The sequence below is a fragment of the Lycium barbarum genome, chromosome 9 (assembly GCF_019175385.1).
Source record: "Lycium barbarum isolate Lr01 chromosome 9, ASM1917538v2, whole genome shotgun sequence".
Classification (NCBI taxonomy): Eukaryota; Viridiplantae; Streptophyta; class Magnoliopsida; order Solanales; family Solanaceae; genus Lycium; species Lycium barbarum.
Window position 1 is genome coordinate 33,020,777 of NC_083345.1, and position 16,226 is coordinate 33,037,002.

Genomic DNA, 16,226 nt, shown 5'->3' on the forward strand with positions numbered 1-16,226 from the left:
TCCCCATCAAGTCAATAATAGTGGATTCATTGCCACATGCATATCAACTCATTAGTGGGAGCAAATGAAATTATTGCACAACAAAAAATATGGACCCCATATTATTATTTTTCTTCAAAAGGTTAAGTAGGCAAATACATACAATTTCCTTTCTTTTCTTATATTAGCCAGAGATCTAATCTAGATATTTAATTATTGTATTTGCTATTCCACCATGTCATTTATTTGTTATGTTTACTAAAATAAATATACTTAAAATATTTATATTTTAAAACAAGATAGAATTTAATTACTTTTTCATTTTTATTCTTGCTCTAATAAACGTGAAAAGAGAATAATATCAAATGGAGATCAAATAATGAATAAGGTCAATTAGTCAAATTATAATTCTAATTCACGTTTCCTTGAAAAACCATGCAAAATACAACATGACAAGTAAAATGAGCTAAACCGAGAATATTTACCAAAAATTAAAAGATAATATTTCTTCGTTTAAATAAAAAATCAATTTCTACTTTGTTTCACTTTAAACATGTAAAATTAAATTAATAATTTGAATTAGAATTATCCAAATCAAATTTGATTAAAAAAATAATAAGTATTTTACACTTTTATATTAATCGAATTAAAATTGAAAGTATCAACTGATGCTTAAATATTGCTATTGTTTTATCTCAAAGAGAGGAAAATAGTTTCTTTTTAAACAAGTCTTCTCTTTTAAAAAGTATTAATAAATTTTTGCCGACTTTGTATTCATAGCAAACACAAATATAATAAATTTTTTAGATACAGAGCACAAATTACAATGTTATATTAATCGTGTTTTGAACATAGTATATATATATATATATATATATATATATATATATATATATATATATATTATCACTATCCAAACATAACTACATACACATAGATACACTATAATTCAAAGTGTTGTGCACGGGCACAGACCATCTAGTTAAGTTAGATGCGTGACAGCGTGAGCACTGTTGTTACCAATAGGAACTTGAGGATTGATGTACAAGTAAAGTTCCTATATTAGATATAAACAGGATTCTATTTTCAAGGTTGAATATTTATACGTGGCTTTTTAAACTTATTTGAAATTTTAATTTTATCCAGACACCTAAATTAAGCTCATGACCTATTGTATACCCGGCTGATTGTTGACACCCAATTTTGTCCCGGCTCTCCTCCAAAATATCTATTTATGCTTCTAATATTTTTGGCAACTTAAGAAACAATTATTTATATTTTTACTATAATTATTAAATTTTACCGGCGTTTCATTATTCTATTGCAGTCACTAGTTGTTATTATTTTTGTTACTTATCCTTATCATCATTATTATTATTATTACTATTATTATTATTATTATTATTATTATTATTATTATTATTATTATTTGTTATTATCATTATTGCCGGTGTTATCATAATTTGCATTGTAATCGTTTCAGCATTTTTTACCGCATTATGCACACGCATCGCATTTATTTTCGCATAATTAAATAATATCGTTTATTTACTGTTAATTTTCAAAATATTATTACACGACTATTACGACGTCGTATAATATTTTTATCTGAGCACTAATAGTTACATATTGTATATTAATGCAGTCCATATTAATCCTAAAACTATTTGGGCTAAAATCCTAATCCGTTGAAGTCAGCCCAACAATTTAAAATAACCAGCCAAGACCCGACCAGCCCACACACGCGACCCGACCCGACAGCCCAATTCCCTTTTAACAAAATAACCTTTAGGGTTCTTATCATTTTCATCTGCCGCCTCTCCCCTCCTCTCTCTCCTTACTTCCTCTCTCTCTCTTCTTCTTCAACCAAAGCAGCCAATCGACAGACTCCTTTCACCTTTCACAGACCATGCATGGCCAAATGTGGGAAAGAAATTAATGTTTGTACCCCTCCCTCCGTCAGTGTTCAACCGTTGAAAGAGATCGATTCTCGTCTTCTTCTTGGTTGTCTGTTGACAATCTGAAACGGTTTTAATTGATTTTGTTCATTTGTGAAATTGAAACCTCTGTCTTATCAGTTCCTTTTTCATATTTCGGGTACAAGTTTTAATGGGTTTTTGTTCTTTTCTTCGTGGTCTCTGATGGTTGTCATAGCAAATCTGAACGTTGTTGACCAAAGAATCCCGCCCAATTTTTAGTTTTGAAACCCTAGCAAACCCTAGATCTTCCCCCTATAAATAATCGTTTCTGGGTTCGTTTATGAGGAGGTCTTTTTCGGAGCGGCGGAAATCCCTTGAAATTGCTAGTCCTTGAGCCGCACAAAATTCCCCTAGAAAAATAAGGTCTGGAGCCGCAAAAATCCCCCCTAAAAATATATCAGTTTGTAGTAGTCATATATTTTGGTGATTGATAAGAAATATACTAAATCATTTATGTCCCTTTTTCGCCCTGGGTATTGATTCGGATCTATACGAACTTGGAGTGTGGTGTTCGAGTAGATATCGAGACCTTCGCCTCACTTCGCTGCACCCGAAGAAGGTCAGTACACATCTCTTCTTTTATGTATTTATCGTTAAATTAAAGGTTTCTGTTATCTTATGTGTTTTATATGTTTATATGCTTACTAGTCAGCTGATAGATTAGTCTAATAGTTATTAGTGGTAATAGATGTTATGTTGGTTTCTGTTTGGATTAGGCTTATGAAGTTTCATATATGTTCAGGGTATAAATTAGTTGGTTAGTTTGGCCCTGTTATGGGTTAGCATACAAATTAGTTCTGATTCAGTTTATCCACCTATGGTAGCATGCAACAGTTGGGTTCAAGTTGGCGAATCAGATTTAGACTAATGACAATTATTTTGCGATAGGTTAGTATGTGTCAGTTGACTATGTATGTTCGTGTGAAATCTAAATGCCCTCATGTGGTTTATTTGCTACTAGCTTAATTCATAATGGTCATTCGTTTAATCCGAATCAGTAAATCTTGATCTGTAGCTTGTGGTGTGGTTATTTGCCTGAATTTAGTTATGTAAAGAAGTGACAACGTTTATGAGAGTGTGTTTCCCCCTTATTCCCTGATGCGCAGTTCAGATTTCCTTCCCTTTCATATTTGGTTTCAGTTCTGTTCCATGAGAAATGTGATAATCAAGTCAGTTTTGGGTTTAGTTTCAATGTCATGTATTAGAGTTTGGGTTGAGACATTCAATTTTCCGTTCGGTTCATGAAAATAAGGCCTTTACACACTTCATTTCGTTGACCTAAAGAAATCATGAATAAGGTTGTGTGGTATAATTAATCATTTGTATACTAAATGATTTAGGTATTTGAGTAGAGGCATGCTTAAAGGGGCTGAAAAGGTTTCAAATCAGTTGCATGAAGCTCTTACATGTAAAAATGAATTTGAGTTAGCATTTAAAGACTCTAGTATGATTATTCAAGCTTATGTTCATCCAATTTGATATAGAAATTGCATTGAGTTGTTTCATATTAAGATAATATGCCTTAGTCTCTCAACAAAACATTCTATATCCCTTCTCTTATATCAATCTGGAGTTAAGCATAAAACTGCCTCAAATTCAAACGATAAATTAATATCTGTGCACTTATCTGATTTCTTCGTGGTTTATGATACATCAATGGTAGTTGAGGGTGTGGTTTGCTCCTACGTGTTGTTTGAACGACTTTATACTTGTTTTGACTCTTCGGCAGTTTATTTGAGGCTAAAACATCGGAGTCTTATGTGCTAAATGCTTGCCCTGTTTCAAGTTAGGAAATTGTGGCTTTGTTTGAGTGCCTTATCATGTATAATTGAGGTTGTTGGAAACATTGATCTTGCTGATTCTATCACACATGAATACAATTTAGTTTCATTTTTGCTTAACTTTATGCGACTGGTTATCCAAGGGATTTAACATCCCGCCTCGCTTTTCGCTGTTTGTATGCTCATGTGTGGCATTGCATGATTCAGGAATTACCCATAATCTGCAGACCCTTGCTACTGCCCTGGCTATGCTGATTTTGTGTCTTAAGCATTTTTTTGTGATCAGTTTGTGAAGTCCATTGCCCCTGCTTTGCAGATTCTGTTATCTTAGCATATTTTCCAGTTAATTCTGTGAAGTTCACTACCACTGCTGGGCAGATTTCTGTACCTTAGCATATGTTGTAGTTAGGTAGTTTTGTGAAGTTAACTGCTATTGCTGTGTAGATGCTATTTGCCTTGGTGTATTGTGTAGTTGTTCTTGCGATGCCCACTGCACAGCTGGGCAAATTGCGTGCCTTATTATGTTATAAACACTCTAATGTTGTTGAAGCAGTGAAGTCATATACCTGTGTATACATGAAGTATACTTAAAATATACATATTATGTATATCATCTACTGATCTATTTTGAGTTTATATTTTACATGTTTTACCTTATTCGTTGAGTGTATACTAATCCTTTCTCTTTTATCTTTTTCATGAACCTCGCATACGAGTCCGAGGGACTCGTTCCTCTCCCGCATTCGGTGTTGGGCTAAAAGCCCAACATAATATTCTCGAGTCATCCCCTATCAGCCCAGTCCGCAGCAAAACAAAAAGGAACGGAAATTCTGGGCCAAGGCCCAATAGCGTGAACAGTTCTCAGCAGTCCAAAAATGGGCTGCGCCATTCTCAACAGTAGACTGTTCACAGCAGCCCAAAAATGGGCTAAGCCCATCTCATTACATTTTTTACACTTCTGTTTTATGTTGTTGCATTTAACTTGTATTATGTGACTAACTTTTTATTTTGTTTTATTTTCTTAATTTAGGTGAACCTTAGCAAATTTAGTGGGTTAGCTTTAGTATAATGGGTAGTAAATTTAAGAGAGAAACTCAATTAATACCATAAGTTTCATTTTCTTCTTTTTACATTAAAGTTATTTATAGTATCTTAATATTTACTTTCAGAACAATTGATTTTTAAAAATGGTATATTTTGAATCAAAGGAATTATGTTTTATTTATTACTATCTTAGAAAATTAAAACGTCACTAATAAGTAAATATTAAGCCAAGTATATTTTATAAACATTTTTTATCCGATTATACATATTTTGGCCGAATATAGTCAAACAAAGTTAATAAAAGAAAGAAAATTCACTTCCTTTTGAATCCTATAAATCTATATTTTTTTACATCGCTATATTCATATGACATAACTTATCCTAAGTTCAAAATTGCTAAATCTCTTCTTAAAAATTATTATTCATAGGCCAATTATTATATTTCCTACAAGTCTCATTTTGAATAAGCGTTTACTATATTTTCATACAAGGTCTTAATGACATTTTTAGTTTTATTTAAAATAGCATTTAAAATCTTCTTTTATGCAAGTTACTATGCTTTTCTACAAGTATTATCTTAAATAGCATTATTATTGCTTTTCATTTAAAGTCTAAGCAATATTTATAAGTCTTATGTTAAAAGTAGCGTTTAAGGTCTTCTCTTGTACAAATTATTATATTTTCTGTAAATCTAACTAACATTATTTTCCCTTCAAAACTTTGGCCATACTTGTAAGCCATTTCTAAAATTTAAACATTATATTTAATCTAAATTAATTAACCTAAGTTTGACCGGTAAACCGCAATTAACGGATCCTAGAGAATGCCTAACCCCTTCCCTTTAGGATAATTAAAATTCTTACCTAGAATCACACTGATTAAGCAGACTATTAACAGAGATTTAGTTAGGCTTTACCTTAGTTAATAAATTAAGTGTCCTAATTCACCTTAAAATTAATTAGGTGGCGACTCCTTAAAATAAGCAATTTAGGAATCTCCAATATGTTGTACTCTTACTTTAACCCAGTTAAAATGGGATATAACACTGATTATCAATTGAACACATTCTTCATCATGTGAAAGAAAAAAACTTAGTAATATATAATAAAAGATTGCTCCTAAATTCCAAACAAAGTTTGTAAAAGGATTATTCATTTCCTCACGTGGACAGCGCAAATTACAATATTAAACTGTCAGGACGTAGAATATATGATTTCAGAATCTTCAGAATCTTCAGAATCTTCCCTACTTTTGGGAAAGATACAGAATCCAGTGTGGAAGCTTCCCACATAGAGCCTTTCAGTTTAGTAAATTAAACGAGGTACAAAGCCTCACAGTGCAAAGGAGATAGCACAAATGCTCCAGGTGTGAGAGGTGGTAATGGTGGGTCTGAGGAGAGGGAGGCTGAGGCGTATCTAGCCTACAAGGTAGGGGTTTACCCAGACTTTCGACGCAGAGCTTAATTTATGTGGAAAAAATTATTAAAATTGCAATAAATAGTAGATATGAACCCCTAACTTTAAAAATATAATGGGTTTAATGCTAAAAATCTGAAGATTTAACTCATAAAATTTAAATCCTGGATCCGCCTCTGGAGGGAGAAGTATGTCAAAGAAGTCTAGGAGAGAGGTTGATTAGACAGGATATGATGCAACTTCAGCCTGCAGCCTGCCGAGGACATGACAGTTGGTAGGAGGGTGTGGAGGTAGAGTATTAGAGTAGAGGGATAGTAGGTTGCGTGCTAGATCTTTTCCGTACTAGGAATATTAGTATCTTTTTACGTTTGCCTATTCTTAGATCTTTAGCACAAACCTGAATATTTCTCACACTTCATTTATCTTATTATCTTGTTATTGTTACTGTCTATTATTACTGCTTCCTTTTCATTTCTTCTTGAGCCGAGTGTCTATTGGAGACAGTCTCCTTACCTTCACAAGGTAGGGGCAAGATTTACGTACACTATACCCTCTTCAGGCCTCACTAGGATTATACCGGGCATGTTGCTGTTGTGATAAAGTTACTGTGGTAATATGAGTACACTCTTCATCTCATATTTCCATGTCTAGTAGTACCACTTATTTTCATCATTTTCACTAATTAGGTACCGCTTTAATTTACCAATATTAGCTTAACCATTTCTTTAAGCTGTGAATTTTTTTTTATCAAACCAGAAATAATGAAACAACATATGGAAAACTAGCATAGCAGATAATATTTTGGCGTGCGGTTCTTTCAACGTTCAAGGAAACTTGGAGCAGTGTTGCTAAGAGTGGATTGTATCTGGGTGGTATTTAGGGGAGATACATTATGAACCTAGACCTAATTAAGTCCATTCTACCAATTATTGAACTCAAGAAGAAGCAGTTTTACCTGTGGACCTTAGAATTACTTTTTTTTATATATATATATATATATATAAGTTTCAAAGAAAAGATTTTGTGGTCCTTAGTCAAGTTCTAACTATCTGGTTGTGAAGTTTGCCGACCAAAAGGATTTATTTTTCCACATATGCCCTTACATTTTCTTTTTCTTACTTTGCATACCAAAGTGTCTTTCCAATAAATAAAAATACTTCCAAACCCTTTTCACATCACATAGCCCCTAAGATCAACTTTTTGTAGATAAAGTATGTACTATTAACTCTTTTTATGTCTTATTTTTGTCCCTGCTTTATTCCTCTTTTACTTAAATGGTCACATATAATATGAGAAAAGGACTAAAATAGTACATTATCTTTAGATTTGGACTTAAAACCATATATGTTCTTTTACATGGAGCATTAATAGTCTATTATGTTTGCATAAGTGGTGCACTTTTAGTCAAATTCCAGATATTTTGTTAAAAATTTAACGGAAAAGAGCAAAAATGCCCTTGAACTATTAGAAACGACCTAAAAATACTACTCATTCATCTATTTTGCTAAAAATACCTCTCAATTATACTTTTGGCTCATTTATGCCCTTTGACTAACGGTCAACACTAAATTTTAAAATAAATTACACATGGCATTTTATTATTGGAAACTTGATAAAATGGTTTTTTAGAGAATTAGGAAAACTGGATTTTTTTAGAAAAAAAAAAACTGGAAAACTGGATATTTTTAATTAAAATATTTGGAAAAATGGTTCTTTTTTAACTCAGGAAAATTGTTTTTTTTTTTGTCCTAAAACTTTTAGATTTTCATGATTTTATTTTTAGGACACTTTAAAAAAATGGAAAAAGTGGATTTTATAAAAATCTCGAAAAAATGATTTTTTTTACAAAAAGTGTGGAAAACCCATGTTTAAAAAAAAAAATCTAGAAAACTAATTTTTTTTTAAAATCTAGAAGAAAATTATGGAGTATTAGTTTTTCACATTTACTTAAAAAATTAAGCTTTTCAAATTTAAAAATTTTAATAAACAATTCAATTTTCCATATTTAAAAAAAAGGGTTTTCTAGATTTAAAAAATTCCACATTTTTTAAGAAAAATCCAATCAGTATTTTATTTTTATTTTTTTTAAAAGGGCTTACCACATTTTTTTTAAAAAAATTAGTTATTCCAGATTTTATAAAATTCAATTTTTTCAGATTTAAAAAATCGGACTAGTAATAAAATGCCATGTATAATTTAAATAATTTTTTTCAATTTAGTGTTGACCTTCAAAGAGCATGAATGAGCCAAAAAGTTGAACTGAGGGGTATTTTTAGCAAAATAGATGGATGAAAGATATTTTTAGACCTTTTCTAATAGTTCAAGGGCATTTTTGCCCTTTTCGAGTAAAGTTTTAACAGAATAATTGGGAGTTGACTAAAAGTGCACCACTTATGCAAAAATAATGGACTGTTAATGCTCCATGTAAAAGAACATGTATGATTTTAGGTCCAAACATAAAGATAGTGCACAATTTTGGTCCTTATCTCCATACAATATAGTAGTAAATATGGCAAACGTTGAGCCTCTTTAAAATGCTTAAAAAGTTGTGAATGTTGATGATGTCATCTAACATAAACAACTAAGCACAAAGATAATCTAAAATGATGGTAATAACTTTCAAGAACTCCTTTGGTAAATTTAGGTATGGTTTCTTTAACACGATTATACAATAGAAATTAAATTTCAAAATTGATCCTTCAAAAAAATAAAAGGGAAAGGACAAAATTCTTAGCTACATCGATGCGTGATTTAATTATTTAAATTTAGCCAATACTAATTTATTTTGGGATTGATAGCATAATTATAATGTTGTAATAATGTCACTTTGAAAAAAGGTTCCACTTACACTAAGGAAAAGCAAAAAAAAATATCATTTCCTCACATGCATTTTGAAAGGAAAAGGAAAATGTAAAAATTAAGAAAAGCAGCCAAACTTTTCATATTTTAGTATATTTTGTATGATTTAATTAAAATTAGCATCGATTAACATTAGTTTAAAGCATAATTTTTTAATTTTAAATTTATCTTATTTATGAGTAAGTTCACTAATTTCTCAACAAGAATAAATGTAACATGTATAATTTGATGTTGAACCAAACTAACTCTCTTTTCTCCAAAAAAAAAAAAAAATAGTTCATAAAACATGGTCGTTGTTACCATGCATATGTAACTACAAGTCCTTTTACATTATTATTTTTTAAGATTTTGCATTGATTTTTTTTTATAGTGATATATAATAACTTTTAGTTATTAAAAGTTTTCAAGAATTAATATATTAACTATTTGGGAATAAAAGGAAAAAGAATTAGTAGCTATTCGATTTGCTTAATTAAATGGGGGTGGCAAAAAGGAGCCCGAAACTTTTTTAACCCAAAAAATAATTTTTGGAACCAAACTAATGCTTTAAAAAATAAGAACCAAACTAGGCTTCACGCACAGAATCTGTGCGTGAAAGGGCCAAAGTGTACATTTACACTTTGGTGGCTTCACGCACAGATTCTGTTCGTGAAAGGCGTAACAAAAACCCACCAGAACTCCCATTTCCAGCATACTCTTCTCTTCCATTTCCTCCATTTTCACCCTTTCAACATACTTTTGCATTCCCAAAAATATGTCTTAAAGTTTTGAAACTTCAAAGTTTGCTATACAACCCGATATTTGTGAATGTGGTTATTACTGTAAACTAAAAACATCAAAGACCCAAGATAATCCGGGTTGCCGTTTTTGGCGTTGTAAAGTGCCCGAAGTAAGTGTTTTTACATTTTTAGTGTTTTTTTTCACGTTATCCACATATTTTACTTTAAAAAACTGATTTTCTTGTAATGTTTATAGGATATGGGCGGTTGCAAACACAGGTGGGAAGATAGCATTCACGTGGATAAAACGGTGGCGACAAAGTTTAAAAATTCACTTTTTGATAGAGATACCGCGACTTCACGTATCTCTAGAGATACCGCTAAGTTGGACTCACAATTTAAGCTTGTGGAAGCTGAAGAAAAAATTGAACTTTTGGAGATCTTGCTCACTGGTTCCAAAAAATACGAATTTTGCTCAAGACTAACCTTAGAGACGCTCAACACGAGAAAATAGCTTTGAAAGAAAAACTTAAATTGTGGAAGATTATTTGTGCTATCTTGTTGTTGTTTATTATTTATATGTATTTTGTTTATTAAGTTTAATATTTCTATGAATTATGTTTTTTACTAGTTGTACCTTTTCCCCTATAATGTAATCCGCACCCTTTATGTACTAATTTATTTGTGTTTCTTTGTTAAATTGTCAATTAATAATAGACTTTAACAATAAAAGCAAATTAAAAACATGCCAAACTAATTCAAATTGATGGCTTCATCATAAAATAAAAATACAAATTAACAACCTTAGTCTGAAACTTAAATGACCCATAATCTAAGATAGTGAGCCTAAACAGACCCTAATCGTCATCAGAATAGAAGTCCTCAATATCGTCCTCAGAACAATATTGGCGGTCTCTTAACGCATATCTTTTTTCAGGAGATGTTAGTTCTCTACGGTTGATGATGCTTGTTCTTCGGCCAACTTTAGCATGTAAAATCTACAACGTCTTGCCAGCATTCTGTTGTTTTCTTTTCTAATCCTTTGTATGGCAAACTCGCAAGTTTCTGGACCTACTCGAGGCATGGTTATTGAGTACATTGTTTGGATTGGAGCGTTGAGATTTTCCAAGTCACGAACAAGACGTTCTGATTCGGCAAGCCGATGTGACCATTCTCGGCGTAACCCGCAATAATATTCTCGCGGATCTGAATATTTCACACTGCAGTAATCATCATTACGCTCTATAAGAAGGTGAGGATTCAATTCGTCTAGTTTGAAATCACTGTTATCACTTGAAAAACTATTATGATTTGAACTCTCATCATCACTGCTATTTGGTTCTTTTGGAAGGAGTAAAGACCAAGCTGTGTTTCTCCTACTCGACATTGAATACGTTGTAATCTAATAACAAAAGAAAGGGCTACTATATAGTTGCAAACCCCCAAGTACCCCTCGGGGGGGTTCTTTATGACCCTACCTACTTACCTTATTATAAGAAAAATATTAATCTTTATCGGACATTTCACAGTCCGAATCCCATTTGGATCTAAATCTTATGTTAGATTGTACACCATATTCTACCCTATGGTAACGTATTTGCATCCGATTGTTCTCTTCGCAAAAACGATTAAGACCAAAATTAAACTCTTGTAGAGTTCCACGAGGCATTGACATAGCACATTTTTTTGGGCGTTTAAGCCCTACTGAAGCTAACTTTTTCTCCAGTGCTTCAGCCTCCCTAACACGCCAATTCCACTCCTCTCTCATTGTTTTATTTTATTCTCGACTGAATCTTTTGTTAGGGTTATTTGAGTAATGAAAATCATCATCATCTAGTTCCCATGTTCTACCCATTGCTTCAAATATGTTTGATGGGATAAAACATGTAATAGAATCAAGATTACCAAATTGGGTGTATAATGTCATGATAACTCGTTTTAAAGTGAATACTAGTTGTTTGTCAATCATGTTATATATAGTACTGCATTTTTTGACCGTTTTATTTGAATTTAATTCATATTGCACAATATTTCAATGCACAATATAACATGATTTGACAACACATCATGGTTGAAAATTACAGCTTTTTTATCACACATAAAGGACCGATTTGATAACACATCATGCATGCTAATTTCAGTTTTTTTATGGCACGTAAAGGACCGATTTGACAATACAATGATGCATTTTTTGACCGTTTTATTTGAATTTAATTCATATTGCGCAACATTTCAATGCGCAATATAACATGATTTGACAACACATCATGGTTGAAAATTACAGTTTTTTTATCACACATAAAGGACCGATTTGACAACACATCATGCATGCCAATTTCAACTTTTTTATGACACTCATGCTTGATTTGACAATACATCATGCATGCCAATTTCAGCTTTTTTATGACACATAAAGGACCAATTTGACAATACAATGCTGCATTTTTTTACCATTTTATTTAAATTTAATTCATATTGCGCAACATTTCAATGCACAATATAACATGATTTGACAACACATCATGGTTGAAAATTACAGCTTTTTTATCACACATAAAGGACCGATTTGACAACACATCATTGATTTGACAATACATCATGCATGCCAATTTCAGCTTTTTTTATCACACATAAAGGACTGATTTGACAATACAATGCATGAAATGACGAAAATAGTGGCTATTGCGCAACATTTCAATGTGCAATAGGGGTCATATATGAATCTATTTAAGAAGAATGTTGGGCGAGGTAAAAACTCATCCATTTCATAAGTTTAAGTCTCTTAAGTCATTCAAAAAAACCTCTCTTAAGTCATTCAAAAAATAATAATCAAACTTCATACAAAAAATGGCTCAAGATATTCCACCAATTAGGGTTTCACTACATTGGGATGATATTATCCTTGATCACAATAGTACAGTTCGTTACAATAAAATACCAAACGTTCATATTAAATGTCTACTTGAAATGTCTTATGAATCACTAGTCACTTACATACATGAAAAAAATGAACATTAGTCCAGATGAGTATGAAATCTCTATAACATGCAGATATTCACAATCAGTTTCCCATGGTATAGTGCTTTATGTTATGCATTATATCAATAATGATGATTCTTTGAGGGATTATTTGAATGTGCCAGAAGAATATAAACATTTAGTCGCCATTAATGTTCTTGAGATAGCATCCTCTACATGCTTACCATCGATATTGTTTAAGGCATTTAAAGGCTAATTTGCAAACAAAGTTTGGAAATGTCACTGTAAACAAATTGATGTGGGGGGTTGCGATGCATCATCAACAAAGAAAATAGGCTGCAAAAATGGAGCTGCTAAGAGAAGTGAGTGAAGAGGCATATGTTTGGTTGATGAAATTAGAGAAAAATGGACATTTTATGCTGATGGAGGAAGGAGATGGGGCATGCTCACAACGAACAGCTCGAAGTCTTTCAATAGACTCCTCAAATCTACTCGAGGACTACCTGTCACCGCAATGGTAAGACTAACTTTCAAGCAGGTCGTGGAGCGATTTGCGGATAGGACAAGGCAGGTCAGAGCCATATTAGCTGAGGACGGAACATGGATGTCAAAGCCCTACAAAAAGATGGAGCGCCATAGAAGAAAGGCAGAGGGTTACCAAATGACCGAGTATGACGTTGTTCAACGAGTGTATGAAGTTAGAACGGGTTATTACGACGGTAAAGGAGGAAATAAACATATCATTACTGAGCGTACAAAATCATGCACTTGTGGTAAGTGGAAAACATCCCACATGCCATGTTCTCATGCAGTCAAATGCTTTGAGAGAATGGCAAAAAATGTAACTGATTATGTGGTGGGGGAATATAAGGTTGTAAATTACCTTAAAGCATATTCCGGCCACTTCCATCCCCTTGGTAATCAAGCTTATTGGCCAGCCGCACCATTTTCTATGGTTGCGAACAAGAAGCATATCCGTAAATTGGGAAAAAACAAGCTAACCTGTTATCATAATCAAATGGATGTTAGCGAAAAGACTTATTCTCGCAAGTGCTCAACATGTATGCAATTTGGGCATGATAAGCGTTCATGTGACCAAAACTCCCGTGGTGGTAGCATATCTGGAAGTAGAAGAGTGTCTGGAACTTGATTTTTTTTTAAGTCTATTGTAATTTAATGATGTATTTCGTTGCTAATGGAATGAAATATTTTTCAATTATTATGAACCTCTTGTATTGGATGAATTATTTTTAAATATTATATTTATTTTTGCACATTCAAAAGGTGCAGATTACACAATACAATAACAAAATAAAAAAGACATAAAAGAAAAAAAAAAACCTAATACAAAGTAGAGTAATTTTTTCTTTTCTATCTTTCTTGAACCAAAAAAGTACTTTCATAGCTTTGGGATTAAAACAAAAGAGATTAATCAAAACCCTATAAAATATGGCACTTAGACCTAAATATAACAAGTTTTCAAACTTATTTGGGAGCATTTTACAACCCCTAAAACGACGATCCAAATGTATATGTATACTTGATGTAATGAGCCGATATTATTGTACGCTAAAAAAAATATTAAGTTCTATATAAAATATTTATATTCCGGTGTTTTGAAACGTGACTAATCTTCGGTCAAAGTACGGAAAAAAAAGCTTAATTTTGAGTTTGATTTCCAAAGAATAAAGGTTGGGGTCGGGGGGAAGAGGATTTCACGCACAAATTCTATGTGTGAAGCCTAGTTTGGTTCTTTTTTTTAAAGGGTTAGTTTGGTTCCAAAAGTTAATTTTTGGGTTAAAAAAGTTCTGGGTCCTGGAAAAAAGGAAAGGGAAAAGGATGTAACTGTGTTACCAAGTGATCAGGTCCTCAATCCCACTTTTACATTTGCTTTTTTATAACGCTTAGTAACCTTTTTTAGTAATTAGATAACTTAGTAATAATTAGAGGTGATATAGTAAAGTTGTTATTTTATTTATGGCTCCTTAAGGGGTGTGTCAAGTTAATACAGGAAAAGTAAAAATAGACGGATGGTGTACTATATTATTAGTGTTGAACCAAGTGATATTGTTCTTTTTTTTTTTTAACCAAGTGATATTGTTCGCAAGATCAATTTGCCTCTTTTTTTCTAAGTTAGATTGGAGCCCGGAGCCTAAAGGGCATAAAAATACACGGTATAAACCAAAAGGGGGGTTGCCTTCCACTATATACCAAAAGGGGTATAACGTGGAGGGGCCAACGTTATACCCAAAAAAAAAATTCCAATTGTCAGACCAAAAAAAAAAAATTAATAGTATAACGTGGATTGATCCACGTTATACAAATAATTTTGTATAACGTGGATTAGTCCACGTTTTACAATATATGTTGTAAAACGTGGACTGATCCACGTTATACAAATAATAACGTGGACTGATCCACGTTATACAAAATTATTTGTATAACGTGGATCAGTCCACGTTATACAATATATATTGTAAAGAGTCCGGAACCAAAATGCCCTTAAAAAAATTTGAATATACGCGGTTTTTTGCGCTTGGACGTCCAATTTACGGGATTTTTTTTTGCAACATATTCGAAAGAAAGTTACGCATTAAAAAATAACACACTTAAGGAACTTAGTGTTTTATTCCTTAAAAAGATCGCAACATCTTATTTTAATAAATCTTTTCTTTGCAGCGCTTAGTGTTTTTTTCATACTTTGACCAACGATTAATCGTGTGTCAAGACTCCGAAACGTCAATATTTTATATAGAACCTGATATTTTTTCTGCGTACAATAATGTAGGCCCAATACATCAAGGATACGTAGACGTTCGGATAATCATTTTAGGGGTTGAAAAGGTACCCGAAGTAAGTTTTGTTTGGAAACTTTAGGGTGTTTTATTTTTTAAGATTTTGATTTAAGCGTGTTATTTTTTAATCAAGACATAACTTTATTTTGAATATAAATCTAATTCTAAAAAATATAGGGAGAAAAACTAGTTGTAAAGTCGTCAAACTTTAGATGGTCATAACTTTGCGCTCGGACGTCCGTTTTACGCGTTTTTTTTTAACTTGCGTATTTTTTCGAGATCTACGCGGACAAACTGCCACAAGGCGGTTTGGCCGAGCCGATTTTAAAAAAAAAAACACCTTTTATCCCATTCAATTTCAATTTTCCCCCAAATTGGCCTAAAATTTTCAGTTTTATTTACTTATAAGATGATGATACGCAATAGATTTCAACGTAAAAATCCCAGGGTAATGTAGCTATGAATGTCAATTTCACTTCTGCGGTTTCAATTTTTAAAAATAAAGCTGACTAATTTTCTCGACATATAAAGTTGACTAAAATAACCTTACAGTCAAACACTAAGTTTTTTCAAACAAAACTTACTTCGGGCACCTTTTTAACCCCTAAAATGACGATCCGAACGTATACGTATCCTTGATGTATTGAGCCTACATTATTGTACGCAGAAAAAAATA

The 16,226-nt window shown here is 32.2% G+C and overlaps 1 long non-coding RNA gene across 1 annotated transcript; it reads left to right on the forward strand.

Moving 5' to 3' along the window:
• The first annotated feature begins 1,793 nt into the window (after positions 1 to 1,793).
• Positions 1,794 to 4,882, forward strand: LOC132611147 (uncharacterized). Its single transcript, XR_009571482.1, has 2 exons — positions 1,794 to 2,517; positions 4,501 to 4,882. It is a non-coding gene; the product is annotated as an uncharacterized LOC132611147 (long non-coding RNA).
• The last annotated feature ends 11,344 nt before the right edge of the window (positions 4,883 to 16,226 follow it).